Below are 17,186 nucleotides of genomic sequence, written 5' to 3' on the forward strand. Positions count from 1 at the left end.
GGGAGCGGAACAGAGGACCATTTCTTTGACCAGCAGTTTATTCACACATAGTGAGGTGATGATGAGTGAAGAGTTGGAGTCAGCCAGCCTGAGGTTGAAACCTGCCATGACCACTTATTTCCTGATTGAGTCGGCAAGATACACTGTCCCTGGATCCCCACCTGTAAAGCCAGGATAGTCATCTCACCTACTGCAATGGTTCAAGAGCAGTACTGACTGAAGTGAAGACAGCACAGTGTCACACCCACTGATACAGCACACATTGACACAATTGGAGGAAGCTCCACATTTAACCAGCCAAGGAAAGTTCTGAAGCAAAATGGCGACAGAGAACAAGTAGATGCAACTTATCTGAGCATCACATCTCCATTGCCTTCAAGGTCCCTGACAAGGGTCTATCACTGCCCTGGGCACCATCTGTAAAGAGCAGGGTTTCACCACGTCTGCAAACCCTAATCCATGACACACTGCCAAAAGTGCCTCCCCAACATAAATGTGTTCCATTTACAAGATATTTTTATAAATGTTCTGTTCACTAGATTCTTGAGCCACGTTCAGTCTCAACAATTCCCCTTTCTCACCTCAAGGGAGAAGGCAGCCTCGATCATAGGTAATCCTGATAATATCTTCTGCTGCCACTTGTTATTATTATAGTTAATAATACTTCCTTGTGTATTTGAAAGTTGTTAAGCAGGATGACTTTGAAAGTTCTCATCATGAGAAAAAAATATCGTGACTATGTGTGGTCACAGATGTAACCAGACTTACAGTGCTGATCATTTTACAATCTATACAAATATGGAATTATTATTAGTGTACCTTAACTTTTACCTCAGTAAAAAACAAAGACCTATTTTTCCACAGAAGCAAAGAAGATTTGTGGAGGATTAGAGATAATCCTATAAAGACTTAAGCACATAGTGAATGCTCAATATTAATTATTTGATAAATATTATTAAATAAATATTCATTTTATAACTTTATAATAACATCAATTAATTTTATTATTAATTCATTGAGTCTCTTTGTGAGATTAAATCAGATATTGATGTAATATGCCTAGACCAGAACCTGGAGCATACTAAGCTTTCAAGAGTCACCTCTTATTATTATTGCTGTTAGTATTCTTGTCGTTGCTGTTATTAGTTTTACCGTTATCTACTATATATAAGTGCCCTCACTCTGCACTGATCCTTTGCCTACATGTGTCTCAGTCTAATGGCCTGTGTGCAGTTTTTCACTAAAACCTTGGACTCAAGACTTGAGAAGATTGTTTCACACCCTGTTTTTGACAAAGGAACTGGCTGGAATCCTCAGCTTGCATTTCAAACAGCCAGTATTTCATCGTACTTCAGAAGTGACAAAAGAGCAATCTAGGAGGCCCAGTATTGCCATTCATACTGTTTTATAACAATATGTTAGAATGATTAAGTCTAGCAAACATTCAATGTCACAGTTTAGTGTGGAAGGTATAAATAACAGAACCAGGGCACAACTACGGAAGTGATTTTTGATGTGTTAATAGAAATACAGGGTGTTTGTCTTCCTTAATTTCTTTTTTATTGACCCCCAAAAAAGACACCTTTCTACCTTGAGTTCCTGTTAATATATATATATAGCATACTAGTGTGTTTTATTTACTGTTACAATTTTTGACTAAGATTAAGAAATATACTACCTTATTAGTTGCACCACTCTTAGTTTTTATAGATCTTGTCAAAGTGTACTTAGGCTCTTTTATCAGAAAGATGTTAATAATCTTGGAATTTTAACATAAAATTCCCTTATATCTAATAATACCCAAAGATGACGTGTTTTCCAAAAATATGGTAACTCTGAAACTTATTCTTGGATGCACTGACAGTTTTGACTTGTAGATGGCTTAGTATTTTATAGTACAAAGGTTAAAAAGAAGATTGAAGCTCCCTAAGTGCATGATAGCTTAGTATTTTATAGTACAAAGGTTAAAAAGAAGATTGAAACTCCCTTAAGTGCATGATTTATTTTATTACATCATAAGTATTTGCAATATCCCTTCTCCAAATGTCGTCATTGGCTTTTGGCTTTAGGTCATTGTGCAAGGCTGGCCTCTGATTCCGAAACCAAGAGACCACCTGGGACAATGGAAGAAGCTTGTGACCTTGGGTAGTGTTACCTGGTTAGCCTGCCCTGTCACTCACTACCTACCTACCTGCCAGGGCCCAAGCCACTTACTTTCTCCTAGCTTCATTCTGACTGTTTGCAAAATAGAGAGTGGGAGTAATGGCCTTACTCTCACAAAGTCAGCGAGAAGTCCCAGTTAAGTACTGAATAGGAAGAAGCTTCTTCCAGAAGACTTTCATTCCACCTCCATTGGAGCCACTCCTAAAAACACGTCTTTTATCTATTACAGTACTCCAAACTGCATTAAAACAAAGCTTGGAACTCGGTGATTCTGCTCTGTGATGATAATCTACAATCCTTAGAATTCCCATTCCCTTCCGTTTCATTCTGTACCCTCTCATAATGGGATCTCAACTTCATCTGCTTCTCTGCGGAATCAGATCCTCTTGGCTTCCACGTTTTGTATACAGAATACCTTTTATTCTTTGTTAATTATAATGTACAATGTATTTATCTGGACATCATTGATGTATAAGGAGGGAGATGCTATTTATCATTCCTAGCTGTTATTGCCATTGGTGGTAAAATGAATCACCTTTCCCCAAAATTAATTGTATGAACTACCATCAGAGAGCCCGGATCACACATGTTACCTGTGTGCAATGTCTAATATAATCATAGCATCTTGGATGTGTTAGCAGCTCAAAAAATCTTGCTAAAATTGATGTAAATCTATACCTCCATCCAGGAGTAAATGTATGACTGGTTCTATTAGGCTGAGAAGAATTTATATAAAATGTTGGGTGGTCAAACTATATTATTCATATGAGCAGGGTTATACATATCAGTAGACATAATATGTATTTTTTTAAAAAATTTATTGACTTTTTTTAGAGAGAAAGAGAACAAGAGAGAAAAAAGAACATCAGTTTGTTATTCCACCTATCCATACATTCATTGGTTGGTTTCTGTATGTGCCCCAGTCGGGGACTAAACCCACAACCTGGCACATCAGGACAACACTCCAACCAACTAAACTACCTAGCCTGGACTTTTTCATTGATTTTTTGACATATTATAAACATTAATAATGAACATCAAAATACAGCACACTGTTTTATCTTGATATAATGCTTGATATTTGTATCATAATGTAGTTTTTTGACTGGGAGATATTTGTTTTATGAACAGTAATACCCACTAAATTATTTAAATCTAACTACAACCCAGTTTGATAGTTTTCAGGGACAATTGAGTCTTCCAATAACTATGTCCTTGGAGCTTACTTTATGGAGTAAATTATTATTTAGACATAGAGTCTAATTTTTATACATTGAAATTTGACCTTATAAGCATTTATTTTGAGATAGCCTATTCCATTTTTTTATAAACAGTGTATAGTAGGAAACTCAATTTGTGCCTAAGATGCGTTCACCCTGAGTTGTAGGGAGATCCAGCTACTCACGCCAATGCCATTTTTATTTGCTTACCATGAAATCCCTCTCCCCATGCTTTCAGCCCAATGTCACTTTGGCATAGAGGACTTCCTTCCTGATGACCTATCTAAAACAGTGCGTATTTAGCCCCTCTCACTTCTTTTACAGACCAGAAATCCAAGACCCAAAGCAGTATTAGCCTGAAGCCATACAGAGAGTTGTTGACTGAGACATCATAATACCTTAACCCTTCAAGTGTACTGCTTCTGTTACATTTCTAACACATTGTGCTGGCCTCCATTACTAAAATATTACATGTTCACTATGAAGATATTTTAAAACTCCTAAAAATTAGAGAACTTAGAAATATATCAACAAGATTCTTTCACTCAAAGACAATCACTGTTATATTTTGAGACTTATTTTCAGTGGGTTTTCTTTCCTGTGGATAGGTTTTTGTGAACTTTTGTTTTTACTTTGTGGTAAGAACTTTGTAGTATCACTGCATAGTGGAGATGCAAGGTGCATAGTTCTGCTAAGGGCAGTAATGTGTGCATTGAGTGACACTTGCATGATAGTTCTCTCTTCTAGCCTCTCAACTCCATTTTAAATGAGGTTTTGTTTATTAATTTTCACACTGTATTAGTCTTTTCAGACTGCTATAAAAAAAACACAGACTGGTGACTAAAGCCATAGAAATGTATTTCTCATAGTTATGGAGGTTAGGAAGTCCAACATCAAGGCGCTAGATAATTTGGATCCTGATGAGGCTCTTTTTCCTGGTATGCAAATAACTACCTATGTGCCCTGTGTCCTCAGATGGCAGAGAGAAAGCTCTGGTGTCTCGTTCATCTTCTAAGAGCACTAACCCCATTATTCTGTGAATAAAGGGACCCGTCCTCATGACCTCATCTAAACCAGATTACCTTCCAAATACTCCATCTCCAAATACCATCAAATTGAGGGTCAGGCTTCAATATATGAATTTGGAGGGGAGGGCACAATTTAGTCCATAGCAAATGTTAAAATACTTAAGGTATTAGCCAAAACACGTATATACATAACACATAGTCACAGACAACAGGGTGGCAATAGCCAGAGGGAAAGGGGGTGGGGGCAAAGTGGATTTGGGCAAAAAGCGGGGTAATGGCATTGCAAAGAGACTTTTTGGGGGACAGAGGGTGCAAGATGTTGTGGGCAGATGGTGTGGTATTGAGCTGTATACTTAAAACATCTGTATGGTTTTGCAAACTAATGTCATCCCAATTAATGCAATTAATTTTTAAAGTAAACAAAGACGCAAACTGCATTTTGTGACTCCAAAAGTAAGCTCTGTGCTAGTTTTTGGATCTTCTAACTAGATTTTGCCTGAAATTGAAAATCTTGATAGAACACACTCTTCCTTTCTTTATTAAAATATGAGTACTAATATAAGATTGGAACAATATGTCATCTGATTTACTATATTTTGGGTCAAGTGGTCATAAAACTATTCAGACAACCTGCCAGGTTCTGTTAGGTTACACCCAGAGCTTCACAGTTTAAGACAAATGTCAGCTGAAATGTTGACTCATAGGCATGTGGTCTGGCTCAAGGATATGCTACATATTTCTGGAAACACACACAAACACACAACTGAGAAACTCAGAAATGTCTTCAGAAAATGAAAGCAAAAATCAGAGACTGAGTATCTTGTCCTTCCAATTTCCACTATTCCTTAGAGAAGCAACTAGGTATTTCCTCTGTGGTTTGCATTTCAAGGAATTTTGGAAAATCAGCAGTAAGTTTCTTTTTATATTATCTTATAACTTTATTTCTCTTAAGAAACTGATATATTAATCTTATGACACCATCAGGTTGGCAGGTAAGCATAGAAGACTTTTAAAAAAGCACATAAACGTGCTTTTTAAAATGTTTAAATATAAATATGGGGAATAAAGGGTAGCACACTGGTCAACTCCTGATAAGGTCACAAACAGCCCTCATTTTTCAGCTTTATTTTCCATCCCTCAGGGGCCATTATGTTTCACTCCAGTGTCGCAAAAGCCTGAAAAGTGTTCCAGACCAACGGCTCTATCCCTCTATGCGCAGAAGTTCCCCTTGTTCTAAATTACCCATCACTCTCCCCAGTGCACACCACTCAAAATTTCTGTTCCTCCCAGTGTATGGATAAGAAGAAAACAATCTAATTAAACTATGGCTTAAATGTGATTTCCTGATAGCCTTCCATCCCTTTTTACCTAATCTCTTAACAGCAGTGTTAGTAATAGAATTATAAGTAAGACATGGCCTTCATCTCACAATAGGAGAGTCAGACATGCTTCCTCTCAGTATGCAGAACAGTAACATATATTTATAATACAAGAAAAACTAGGATTCTGGTAATGACATACTTATGGATTTCTAGGATTTAGTAATTTCATCTTTTGATGTTTGTTTAAATCAGCACTTGAAAATAATAGATCAATCCTAACAAAACTGCTTCACCCACTTTATTTTAACAAAAGTACTTCTTCTAATTCACTTATTTCATTTGCTTATACCTCTTTCACATTCTTTGGTTTTTATTTTGTCATTGGTTAGCAATAAGAATCATTGATATTATCTTCCCATCTAGAAGAAAAGCAAATAATCATCTTGGCATAGCTCTTCAGACATGAACTCAAATAAATTTTTCTTACATACTAATTATTATTAAATGTGAAATTTCACTCATATGTGTTAGTAATAGAACAATCGTCACTGAAGAGTTCCAGTAGCATCAGAATGGCCTCACCACTGCACAGCCCAAAGAAAACACTCACAGAAACCATCACCCAGGGGACTCCATCTTCACGTTCCGGCAGTCTGTTGCTCAGAAAGGCTTTGCATGTGGAGTTGTTTTTATCCTAAACTTTAAAGTCAGAAGTCTGTGTTTTTGATAGTTCACACTTTCTACCTAAAACCCAAAATATTATTTTAACTCATTAAAAAACTTGCAGCTCAGCAAGGCCCCAAATAAAATAGCTACTGTGTTTCTGTGATTCATTTGTCTACATAGGAACTTGGCAACTATAATCAACAGTCTACTTTGGCCCACAAATATCTAATATAAGTGAAGGAAACTCTGCTATATTTTATTCCACAATAGGATTATTTTAGCAGTGAAATTCAACCTTCTAACATAACGATAGAAGAACTTATTTTGACATATGTTTTACAAACTCAAATTATTTTTTTCTATATTTGAATTTGGGCAAAGTTTTTGCTACATTCTGTCTAATGTATTTTTCCCCAACTTAAAATGAGATACGTAATTTCATGAAAAATTTAATTTTAAATATTTAAAAAATTTTTTTCTTCATGCTAAATCAAAATCTGGTCATTGAAATTCATGCAAGAAAACACAGTGGTGAATTGTTTTATTCAAGAAAAGAATTAAGACTAAGGTTATAAAAGTAATACTATATAAAAGTAGATATATCCAATTGGATACTAAATAGAACATCAAAGTTTTTCAAGAATTTGAGAAAGCATTATATCCTTTCAGTTCTAATTTTGTCATTTATTTCTAATGGTTAACATATCATTTCTATGATAGCTGATAATCTATAAGTAAAATAATGATTTCTATTGAATGCTTAAGCAGGCACACGCATCAAATTAAGCTTAAAAATTCACTGAATTCAATTTTCAAACTTTTGGTTAATACATAGTTAAAACTCATTTCAAATATAAATGATTATCCTACAGGCATGTGGAGTTTAAACTAGATAATGCACAAAAATCCCCAAAGGAAGGTAACCTCTGTTTTAAGAAAGTATTAGGTTGCTTAATGGAAATCTGAAACTAAGGGTTCTCTAAAGACAAGACTCTAGCTTCTACATAATGGATGCTGTTTCATTCCTGCCTGACAGAAGAATTGTGAAAATTTTTCAGTTCTCTGCAACTTGGTCGAATCCTTCAGTTATAAAAATAGTACAAATAAAAAACAATACACTTCTTTTCAAATGCACTTAAAAATGGACCATATGTTTGGCTATAAAGCAAGTCTCAATAAATTTTAAAAATCCAATTATTCACAATATGTTCTCCAGCCATAATGGAATTAAATTAAAAATCAATAGCAAAAAGAAAAAAAAAAGCAACAACATTTCAGCAAACTGGATTCAATAATATAAAAGGATAATACATCACAACAAAGAAAGGTTTATCGAAGGAACTCAAATTTGTCTAACGTTTGAAAATCAATCTATGAAAAGTGCCATCATTAACAACTAAAAAAGAGAAACCCTTTATGTAAATAAAAAAAAACTATTCACAAAAATATTTTTTTTATTTCCAATAGCTTTTCTTGATTTTGAAAAACAATGCTTTCAGCAGACTAGAAATAGAGAAGGGCTGGGTTTCTTAACCTCAACATTGTCAACATTTTGGGTCAGATATTTGTTTGCTGTGGGAAGCTGTCTTGTGCATTGTAGTATGTTTTGCAACCAGGAGCACCATTCTGACCCAGTTGCAATGGCCAAACATATCTACAAGAATCTCTAAATGTCCTTGGAGAACAAAATCATTCTCATTTGAGAACACGGAACAGAGGGAACTTCCTTAACCTGATAAAGGTAATGAACAATAAAACCTCGCGGCTAGGCCTGACCTGTGGTGGCACAGTGGATAAAGCGTCGACCTGGAAATGCTGAGGTCGCCGGTTTGAAACCCTGGGCTTGCCTGGTCAAGGCACATATGGGAGTTGATGCTTCCAGCTCCTCCCCACCTTCTCTCTCTGCCTTCTTTCTCTGTCTCTCTCTCCTCTCTGTCTCTCTCTCATTTCTCTCTTCTCTCTAAAAAAAAAAAAAAAAAAAAAAAAAAACCTTGCAGCTAATGTAATTAATTAATGGTAAAAGACCAAGTGCTGCCCTGGCCAGTTTGCTCAGTGGTAGAGCATCAGCCTGGCGTGCAGGAGTCCCGGGTTCAATTCCCGGCCAGGGTACACAGGAGAAGTGCCCATCTGCTTCTCCACCCTTCCCCTCTCCTTTCTCTCTATCTCTTGCTTCCCTTCTTGCAGCCAAGTCTCCATTGGAGCAAAGTTGGTCCGGGCACTGATGACGGCTCCATGGGCTCCACCTCAGGTGTTAAAATGGCTCAGTTTGAAATGGAGCAACGCCCCAGATGGGCAGAGCATCACCCCCTATTGGGCACACCTGGTGGGTCCCGGTTGGGCACATGTGGGAGTCTGTCTCCCCACTTCTCACTTTATAAAAATATCAAAAAAAAGACCAAGTGTTTTTCTCCCTAGACCCAACACAAAGCAAGAATGTCCACTTTTATCAATGTTATTCAACATTGTAAATGCACAGACTAGCTTGTAGATTAAGGCAATAAATAAATAAATAAATAAAGCAAGCATTTAAGAGAAGCAGAATGGTCTTTATTCACATACAATGAGATCATCTACACAGAATACCTTAAGGATCTTAAAAAAAAACTACTAGAACTAATTAGTGAGTTTTGTGAGTTTGGAGGATACTAATCAATGTAAAATATATATTGTGTTCTATATAATAGCAATAATTAATTAGAAATGGAAATTTTTTAAATATCATTTACAATGGCACTCAAACTCCATTTAGAGGTAACCCTGACAAACAAATGTACAATCTTTGAAGGTAAAAACATTGATAAATTAAAAACCTCAGTAAAAGAAGAGATACATAGTGTTCATGTAACAAAGAACTCATTATTAAGATGTTAATTCTCTCCCAATCGATCTAACTACCACATTTATCAAAATTTCAACAAGATCTTTTTTTCTTTTTGTAAAAATGAATGAGCTGCTTTTAAATTTATATGGAAATTTCGTGGTTCTAGATTTTTCCAACCAACTTTTAAAAAGGAGAATAAAGTTGAAATATGCAAACGACATATGACTACATATCTATCAGAATGGCTAAAATGAAAAAAGAAACTAATCATACTGTGTTTGCATGCATGTGGAACAACAAAAACTCTCAGGAACGTCTGGTGGAAATATAAAATGGAACATTCACTTTAGAAAACAGTTAGGAATTTCCTGAAAGTTAAAAATATGTCTACCAAATGGTCCTGCCATTCACTCCTAGGTATTTATCCAAGGAAATGAAACAATACATGCATACAAAGATTTGTGCATGAATGTTCATAGCGGTTTTATTTGTAATAGTCAAATAACTTTGTCCCAGTGTTATAGTCTCCACTGTCCATCAACAGGTGGATAAAGAAGTTGTGGTATATCCCTACAAGGAACACTATTCAGCAGTAAAAAGGAATGAACGATTGATATATGCGACAATATGAATGGATTTCAGATGATTAAGCTAAGTGAAAGAAGACAGAAAAAAGTACATACGTATGATTTCATGTGAGTAAATGTCTAGAAAATTTAAACTAATTTTCAGTGACAGAAAGAAGACGAGTAGTTGCCTGGAGAGGGAAAAGGACAAAGAACCAAAAAGGAAGGATTACAAGGAGGCACAAGATTTGCAAGTGAGAGATATGTTCACTATTTTGATTGTAGTGATGGTAGCACAGGTACAAGTGTTTGTCAAAACTAATCATATTATACACTTTTAAGTATGTTCAGTTAATGGTTCAATTAAATCTCAATAAAGTATTAAAAATACACATGAGAAATGCCAAAAGCAACTTAAATCTAGAAAAACTAAGAAATGAACTAAAAAATAAAAATAAAGAAATTAGCAAAAGGACTCAGAACTAGAAAACAACAGTAAAAATACACTACCAGAAAATAAGAGAAGCACAAAACCAATACCTTTCTTCACAGATTTGAGGGTTGGAACTGGAGTGTATAGTGTCGGGGAATAAGTTTCTCTGCACCTGGTTGGAACAAGTTTCATCAGAGAAGTACACAGGGTGGGATTATACAATAAGTCACACAGACAAGCACAGTAGCAAAATTTTGTAAGTTCTGTTCCTTGTATATCATCTATTTAATTGATTATTGATAAGTATAAACATTATGTGACTAAGAGAACAAAAGTAATTGTAAATTAAAGAGCAATAAAAACCATAATAGTGGTCAGCTGAAATTTGGCGAGTGACTAACTGAATCATGGGAGCTGATATCTATCCATCTTCTCATGTATCCTACTCGTACCTAAAATCAATCCCTGCTCCTAGACACCAAATTTTCTCTCCTACTCAAAAATTCACTCCAGCGTTTCTCCACTCTTTTATCTACATCTTTCTTCTGCCTTCGGGAAGATACCATACTGCTGAAAAAACAAAACAAATTTTGCAATCAAGCCGTCCTTCCCCACCCTAAGAAAAGTTTCTGCTGGCCCCACGGCGCCCTGCAGTTGGTTTGCCTTGCTTTGCAGTAGAACCTCAAAAGAGTTGACTACTTGCGGCTTTAATTCCTTTCCTCAAATTCTATTTCAGACCATGCTAACCAGGGTTTTGTCCATATGATTCTCTGTCGTTATCACCAGGGATTTCCACATTGTTAAATCCATTGGCCAATCAGATCTTTCCCTTCTTTCTTTCTATGTGCCTGACACTATGCTAAATATTTAGATAATTATCTCAATATTTATCTTTATACTCATATTTGGTAAAGCCTTTATGAGAATATAAGTTCTGAGATCTGTTGGAAGTCAGGCAACTGAAGGATGAGAAATAAATAAAATGATTAAAGATTTGGGAAGTAATCTTTCTAATAATAGAATAAAGCATGAAGTCTTATTTTGTTTAAAGAAGAAAATGTGAAGGAGAAAATTACTTAAAAAGAGTGTCTAGATATCTAAAAAGACATGTATAAATGTATGTGAATAGGATTTTGTTACTTTCTCAGGCCAACACAAACAGAAACACAGCTAAATTAGATGGGAGGGGATCGTATTATTTGCGAGGAAAATCAAGCTCAGAAGAATTATCAGAATACTAACATTTATTGAGCATACACTGTGTACCAGAGGCAGAGATAGAGATAATGATGTATAAGTTATTTTAGGAAAAAACTTACATCAATTCTTCTTCCATTCTGCTGCAATATTTTCCTAAGGGAAACAAATGTAAATTTATAAATATTTGTGCATGTAGGGTTATTCCTGCTTTCCAATCTTTGAATTATGTGGAATTGTCCCTATTTTAAAAGAGGAATCTACAAAAGAGTTTAAGAAGACCTCTTAATTTCACACAGCAATTAAATGGGAACCAAGGAAAGGAAAACGCACAAAATTTAGAGTCAGAAAGTTCCAATGTATACTTGGCCAATTTTAAATGAATACACTCGAAAATCATTGGAAAGATTTGATGGGCATAGTTTCATAAAAATATTTTTAATATAAATATAAATAATTCTTCAAAGAATTTATGAAAGTATGGGCTTTCTTCTTGCCACATGGGTTGAAGGTTAAATAAAAGGCTTTTAAATGCTCATTTTTAATAAGTAATATTTTGATATAAACTATTAAAAATTGCTTCTGACTACATGTTTTTCTTTGATTGCTTCTCATCTTCAAATTCATGCACAAATGCCATTCTTGTGATTTAGCATTTCTTAATTATCTATACTTTATATTAATTTTGAAAAATTTTAGTTTTCCAATAAGAAAAGAAATAGCAGCTATAACATCATTATACTGCTTTGAGTTATCACCTATCCAATATTCCCAGGGAGCACTAAGAAAGGTATCCATTGTGATATCCAGATATCTGTCAGCCTTTATAAAACTTAGAGTCAACTGAGAACAGACATGAATAATGAAAATGACTTATAATTTCAGAGACATACAGTATGGCTCTTAGGGTTAATCGATTAATACTTCTTATACCGCTTTATATATTACACATTTATCATTTTGAAGTTGAAATTGTTCTTGTTCTTCCCGTTATTGGAAATCTCTAGGAATTTGCAAATTGCCCATAGACTCCATCATCAGATTGACCCGCTCACTAATCACTGGAAAAAAAAAATTCTTAAGTCATAAATAGCAAGAGAATCCATTGATTGTAAATAGAAGTGAGATATTACTGAGCAATTTCAACTGAGAAAGATAACTGAACTCAGAGACGCTACTCCCTGTTTCCCTGCTATAAACAAGGCCACTCCACTGGCCTCTCCACAACTTGGATGCACCAAGGCCACATCCCTCTTCTTTCCTTCCACTTAAGAATAATTCTGGGTCATGAGAAAATGAGAGAATCCATATAGCTTTCCTGAAACGACCTGAGCTTCCTCTGCGTTTATATTTGTGTCATCTTCTTATAAGATGAGCTAACATCTATTATTAATTGATGCACTAATTAAAGCCATACTTGCAGTTTCCATTAGCTTATTTCCTAAATTCTCCCAAGTTGGCTGTCTGGTTTTAATCAAAACCAAATGGTAGTCCAAGTTCCCAGCCTGGAGCAGCTAGGAGGAAGTCATTCAGTGGAGGCACAAGAAAGCAGAAAAGATAAACAGATGATAGTTCACAAAATTTGCGTCGGACGAAGGATGCAGACCCTGTGAACTGCTTTCGAGATGTGATTCAGGGACTCCGTCATGCTGGAGGGAAGCAGTTGCAAGTGGTTAATGTCAGCAGGGCTGTAATAGGATCAAGATGGAGTCTGCCTTCTGCCTTTCCAGCACTGGATTTGTGAACTGGAGGATTTTGACTAGAAGTAAAGCTACATGAGCCAGGACGCAAACTGCTTTAATTCTACGAAGGATTCTTGGGACCGGCCGGATCTTAAAGAAACCATTCTGTTTACTGGATTCTTGGGACTTTACTTACAGATCATCTCAGGTATAACCTAGGTTGTAAGGCTGCAGCATTTTAGCTTGTGAGTGGTATCAAAAAGGATTTCAAATTTAGAAGAATTACGGTATGAAAACTCAAGTCCTCTTGCTCCCTTAAGAGATGTTTTGAAAGGAGAGCTGCAAAGGTATTTTGGTTAAGTTGTGTCTATACATTTAATAGAGTGGAAAAGTTGTAGAGGAGGGAGAGAACTGTTTTTCTTTTTCTTTTTTCTCATAAGCAATGTGGGATAGAAAAAGCTCCACGACTTTATGACTCTCCAGCTAATCACCTCAAGAGCTTTGACAAACTCACTTCAGTGCTGTGTAAAATCAGAACTCCTACAACGCCCAGCGGGCTCGCCTCCCCCTCCCCTCCGCTTCGTGCAGTCTTTCTCACATGCACACTCCGCAGAGGCAGGAAATGCTTCCCAGGCAATCTGGGCCTGCTTGTGGAGGCCCCTTTCGCAAAACATCAGTCTGAATTTAGTAGACAGAAGTCACTAGGAACGCCTTGACAGACTCCTGCTCTAGCTAAGGCTCCCTCCAGCTGCGGAGGCTGTTTTTGTTAGAATCACACACTGCGTAAAACTGCTTAGAATAGAGCCATGATCTCAACCATGAAATGTGAACTTATATGTTGGAGAAAGTAACGGGGACGGACTTCTTCCCTAACCTGAGAGTTGAACAATGTCATGCCTTGGAGTTTCAGCTCCTCGCTGTCTAGGTAAGACGCTGTGGACTATCTATCTTTCTACTTGGAGGCAATCTTTGAAGAGGCAGAAAGATGGGGATAAATGTTAGCATCTTGCACAGAGCAGTGAGTTCCTAGGTTTTAGAGCTAAGCCATGAAATCAGAAGTGGGAAATGTTGTGAGTAGAAAACTGTGAGTCAAATTGTTTTAGCAAAATGTCAGTTCTAAAATAGGCTCCACAGAGAATTTATTCTTTTCCTCCATAAACTAAGACTTTGTTTTAATCCCTTTTTATTCTTAATTTATTTATGAATAGAACTACAAGACCAAGTTTCCTATTACATGGCATAATATGAAACAAACACTTATTCTCACACATAAGTGTGAGGTGTCAATGAATTCTTTTTTATCTCTTTTCTCTTGCCAACAGGGAGAGCAGATAGCACTAGAGTGACTTTCTTAATCTCCAAAGAATATTTGTCTCATTTAAAATATGATGATTAAATTCCTCCATATTTTCCCAAACCAATATTAACCACAGCTCAAGCTGCTGAGATACAGCCTAAATATTTTATTAATTAAAGAAAGTAAATGCATAAAATTTAACCACTCTTAAGTAGTATTTAATCTGATTTTCAAAATGTTTAATATCAGCACTGAATTTAATTTTTATTAACTTCCCTGAAGTCACTGGTCAGGTCATATTTTTGTGAATATTTTTGAATAATTGAAGTAAATCTCAATGACAACAACATTCATCATTATAATTTTAAGGCAGCCGGAAATCACTACAATTATATGGTCATGTGTTTATAATTTATATAATCATAAGATTATATTTCCACTGGGCAACAGTCTCTGTAAGGTATCTTAAGTGTTTAAATGTGCCATATATGAGGAAATATATTTAGTAATGACTAAAATGGTATTGACTTTTAATGTATAACATAGTGTTATCTTTATATTTCTGAATATTTAGAAAAAAATAACCTTTTTATAAAAATAATATGCAATGGTATGTAAAGGGATTAAACATGTATTTCTAAACCTGTTAGATGAACACAAAATATATACTAAAGATAAGAGCTATTTGACAGTTGTATCATAAGGAATTAACTGTCTTAATTATAAACTTTTACATATTGCAAGGGGACCATTTGCTGCATTAGGCATTTATTCTTAAATTCTATGCTGGAATAACTTATATTAATAAATCTTAACTGTTCACTAATTTAAGTAATGTTAAGACTAAATATTAAAGATAATCTATTTGTAAGAATGTTAAAATACAAAATACTGACATATAACTTGTTATTTAATAAAATCTCTGAATAGAATTTCAAGGAAGAAACTAATAATATAAGACATCACTCTTTAACACCATTCTGAGGTTGCCACAGGAGCTAAGAAATGACATTGAAAAATGGCCTGTCCCAGGTCAGACCACTAGCTAGTAGAAGAGATGACAGTGGAACCCCTGTATCCCGGTTTATACTTCAAATATCTTTATACTACATCATCCTGCTCTCAGATAATGCTTATGCAGAATAAAATATTCACATGCCCAGTGAAAGTCGACTTTAAGACAGAGAATCAGAGCGCTTCTTTAAAAAAAATAATAAGCTGCCACGAGAATTACAGTGTGGGAAAAATGGTTTTTAAAAAAACTATCAAATTTACTCAAATGCAAGTTTTCTTTAAAAACATTGATTTGCCTTCAACAAATTCTTCAAGGGAGTAACTTGTTTGTCACTATTTTGTTGCATTTCATGATTATGCCAAAAGAATCAATCCATATGTTAATAATCACAGTAATTTTAAACGTATGTTACTTAAGAACATAGGGCTAGAACAGAGCTTGTCTGGTTCATATCCTTGCATTCAAATGGTACCATAATGAACTTACCCAAACAGTAATGTTCAGAGGAGATGTTATTAACCCATCCCCCACTGAAACTGGTTTAATGGATGCAGACTTTCTTCCATTTATCTAACTTAAGTTTCTATTGCTGCAGTCTATTTCCAGTTCTATGGGTTTTTCCTCAGTGGAACTATAAAAAGCCTAAATGGACATATGAAAACATAAGTGTATATTTCTAAACCTAATAAGCCCACTTCCTTTCATTTTCCCTTCTGTAGCTTATTTTTAATCTTTTCATTGATTATATCTACTTCGAACCTTCTGTAAGGCCATTTAGTTTAGAATACAGAATTTGTTACAGTATGTAAATAAACAGCTGACCAGCAGCACAGTGTAAAATGGGAGAGTTGGCTCTTTCATCTGTATCATCCGTCATACATGACAATATATGTGCTATGCACACTGAATGAGACACAGCCCTTTCCAAGGCAAGAGCTTTTCTCATAAAACTAATATATGTCATTGCTAGTTCATGCTATTTCTTTTAAGAGAATGTGTGTAATGATGTTTTTCCCCTATTTTTATGAAACAGATTGGATGTCATTACCACTTAAAAATTACATTACTCAACACCTCCAGTGTTACCACATTCCAAATTATTGAGATGAGGAACAAATGCAGTAAAGAAACAGCCTGTATAACTGACTGCAAATTTCCTAGAGGGCCTAGTAAAAGAGAGTGCATCATTCTAAGGGCCTTATTTAAAAAAAAAAAAAAGTAGAATTTTTAGGTTTGATGTAATCTTACAGAAGATGAGTCTTCTAGGCTTAAAATAAATTTAAATTTGAACATGTAGAATTTACCTTTTGTTTTTATCTTATTTGTTTCTTTCTGGAGAATGAATGAATTGGTTTCAGTAGTTGGTGTTATCTTACAATAAGATGCTCAGATTCTCTCTGAAGAAATTATTACAGTACAGAAAAGTTCCAAACCAGAGAGGGCCTAGATCTGGATCAGAGAATTTTATTATGAAATTAGAAAAATGTCAAGAATTTGAGACATGAAAATTTAAAGAAGATGAGGGGGAAGTGAAAAAAAGAAACAAATCCAGATTTGAAGGAAGTGGCATGAATACTGTGCCTTCTTCCCCCCACTTGAATGGGAAGCCCCTTATGTGCGCAGTTTACACTGAACAGGTGGAGAAGCCCAAGTGCAGATTAAATTTGGTGTAGATATAGAAATACACTGACTTGCCTGGTTCTATTTTGGCATTAAACTGCTAGTCAATTCATAGAGTTTTGAGAAATAGATAGGCTTAGTTTTTAAGGAAGTTAA

At 35.3% G+C, this 17,186-nt stretch overlaps 1 protein-coding gene across 1 annotated transcript in view; it reads left to right on the forward strand.

Annotated features, from left to right (window-relative positions):
• The first annotated feature begins 13,740 nt into the window (after nucleotides 1-13,740).
• DLC1 (DLC1 Rho GTPase activating protein) overlaps nucleotides 13,741-17,186 on the forward strand; it is a 368,734-nt gene continuing 365,288 nt past the window's right edge. The window contains exon 1 of the mRNA XM_066236537.1: nucleotides 13,741-14,023. The gene's annotated coding sequence lies outside the window, so the exon portion shown is untranslated. The remainder of the gene's footprint in view (nucleotides 14,024-17,186) is intronic.

Source organism: Saccopteryx bilineata, chromosome 6, assembly GCF_036850765.1.
Source record: "Saccopteryx bilineata isolate mSacBil1 chromosome 6, mSacBil1_pri_phased_curated, whole genome shotgun sequence".
In the NCBI taxonomy this organism is placed as follows: domain Eukaryota; kingdom Metazoa; phylum Chordata; class Mammalia; order Chiroptera; family Emballonuridae; genus Saccopteryx; species Saccopteryx bilineata.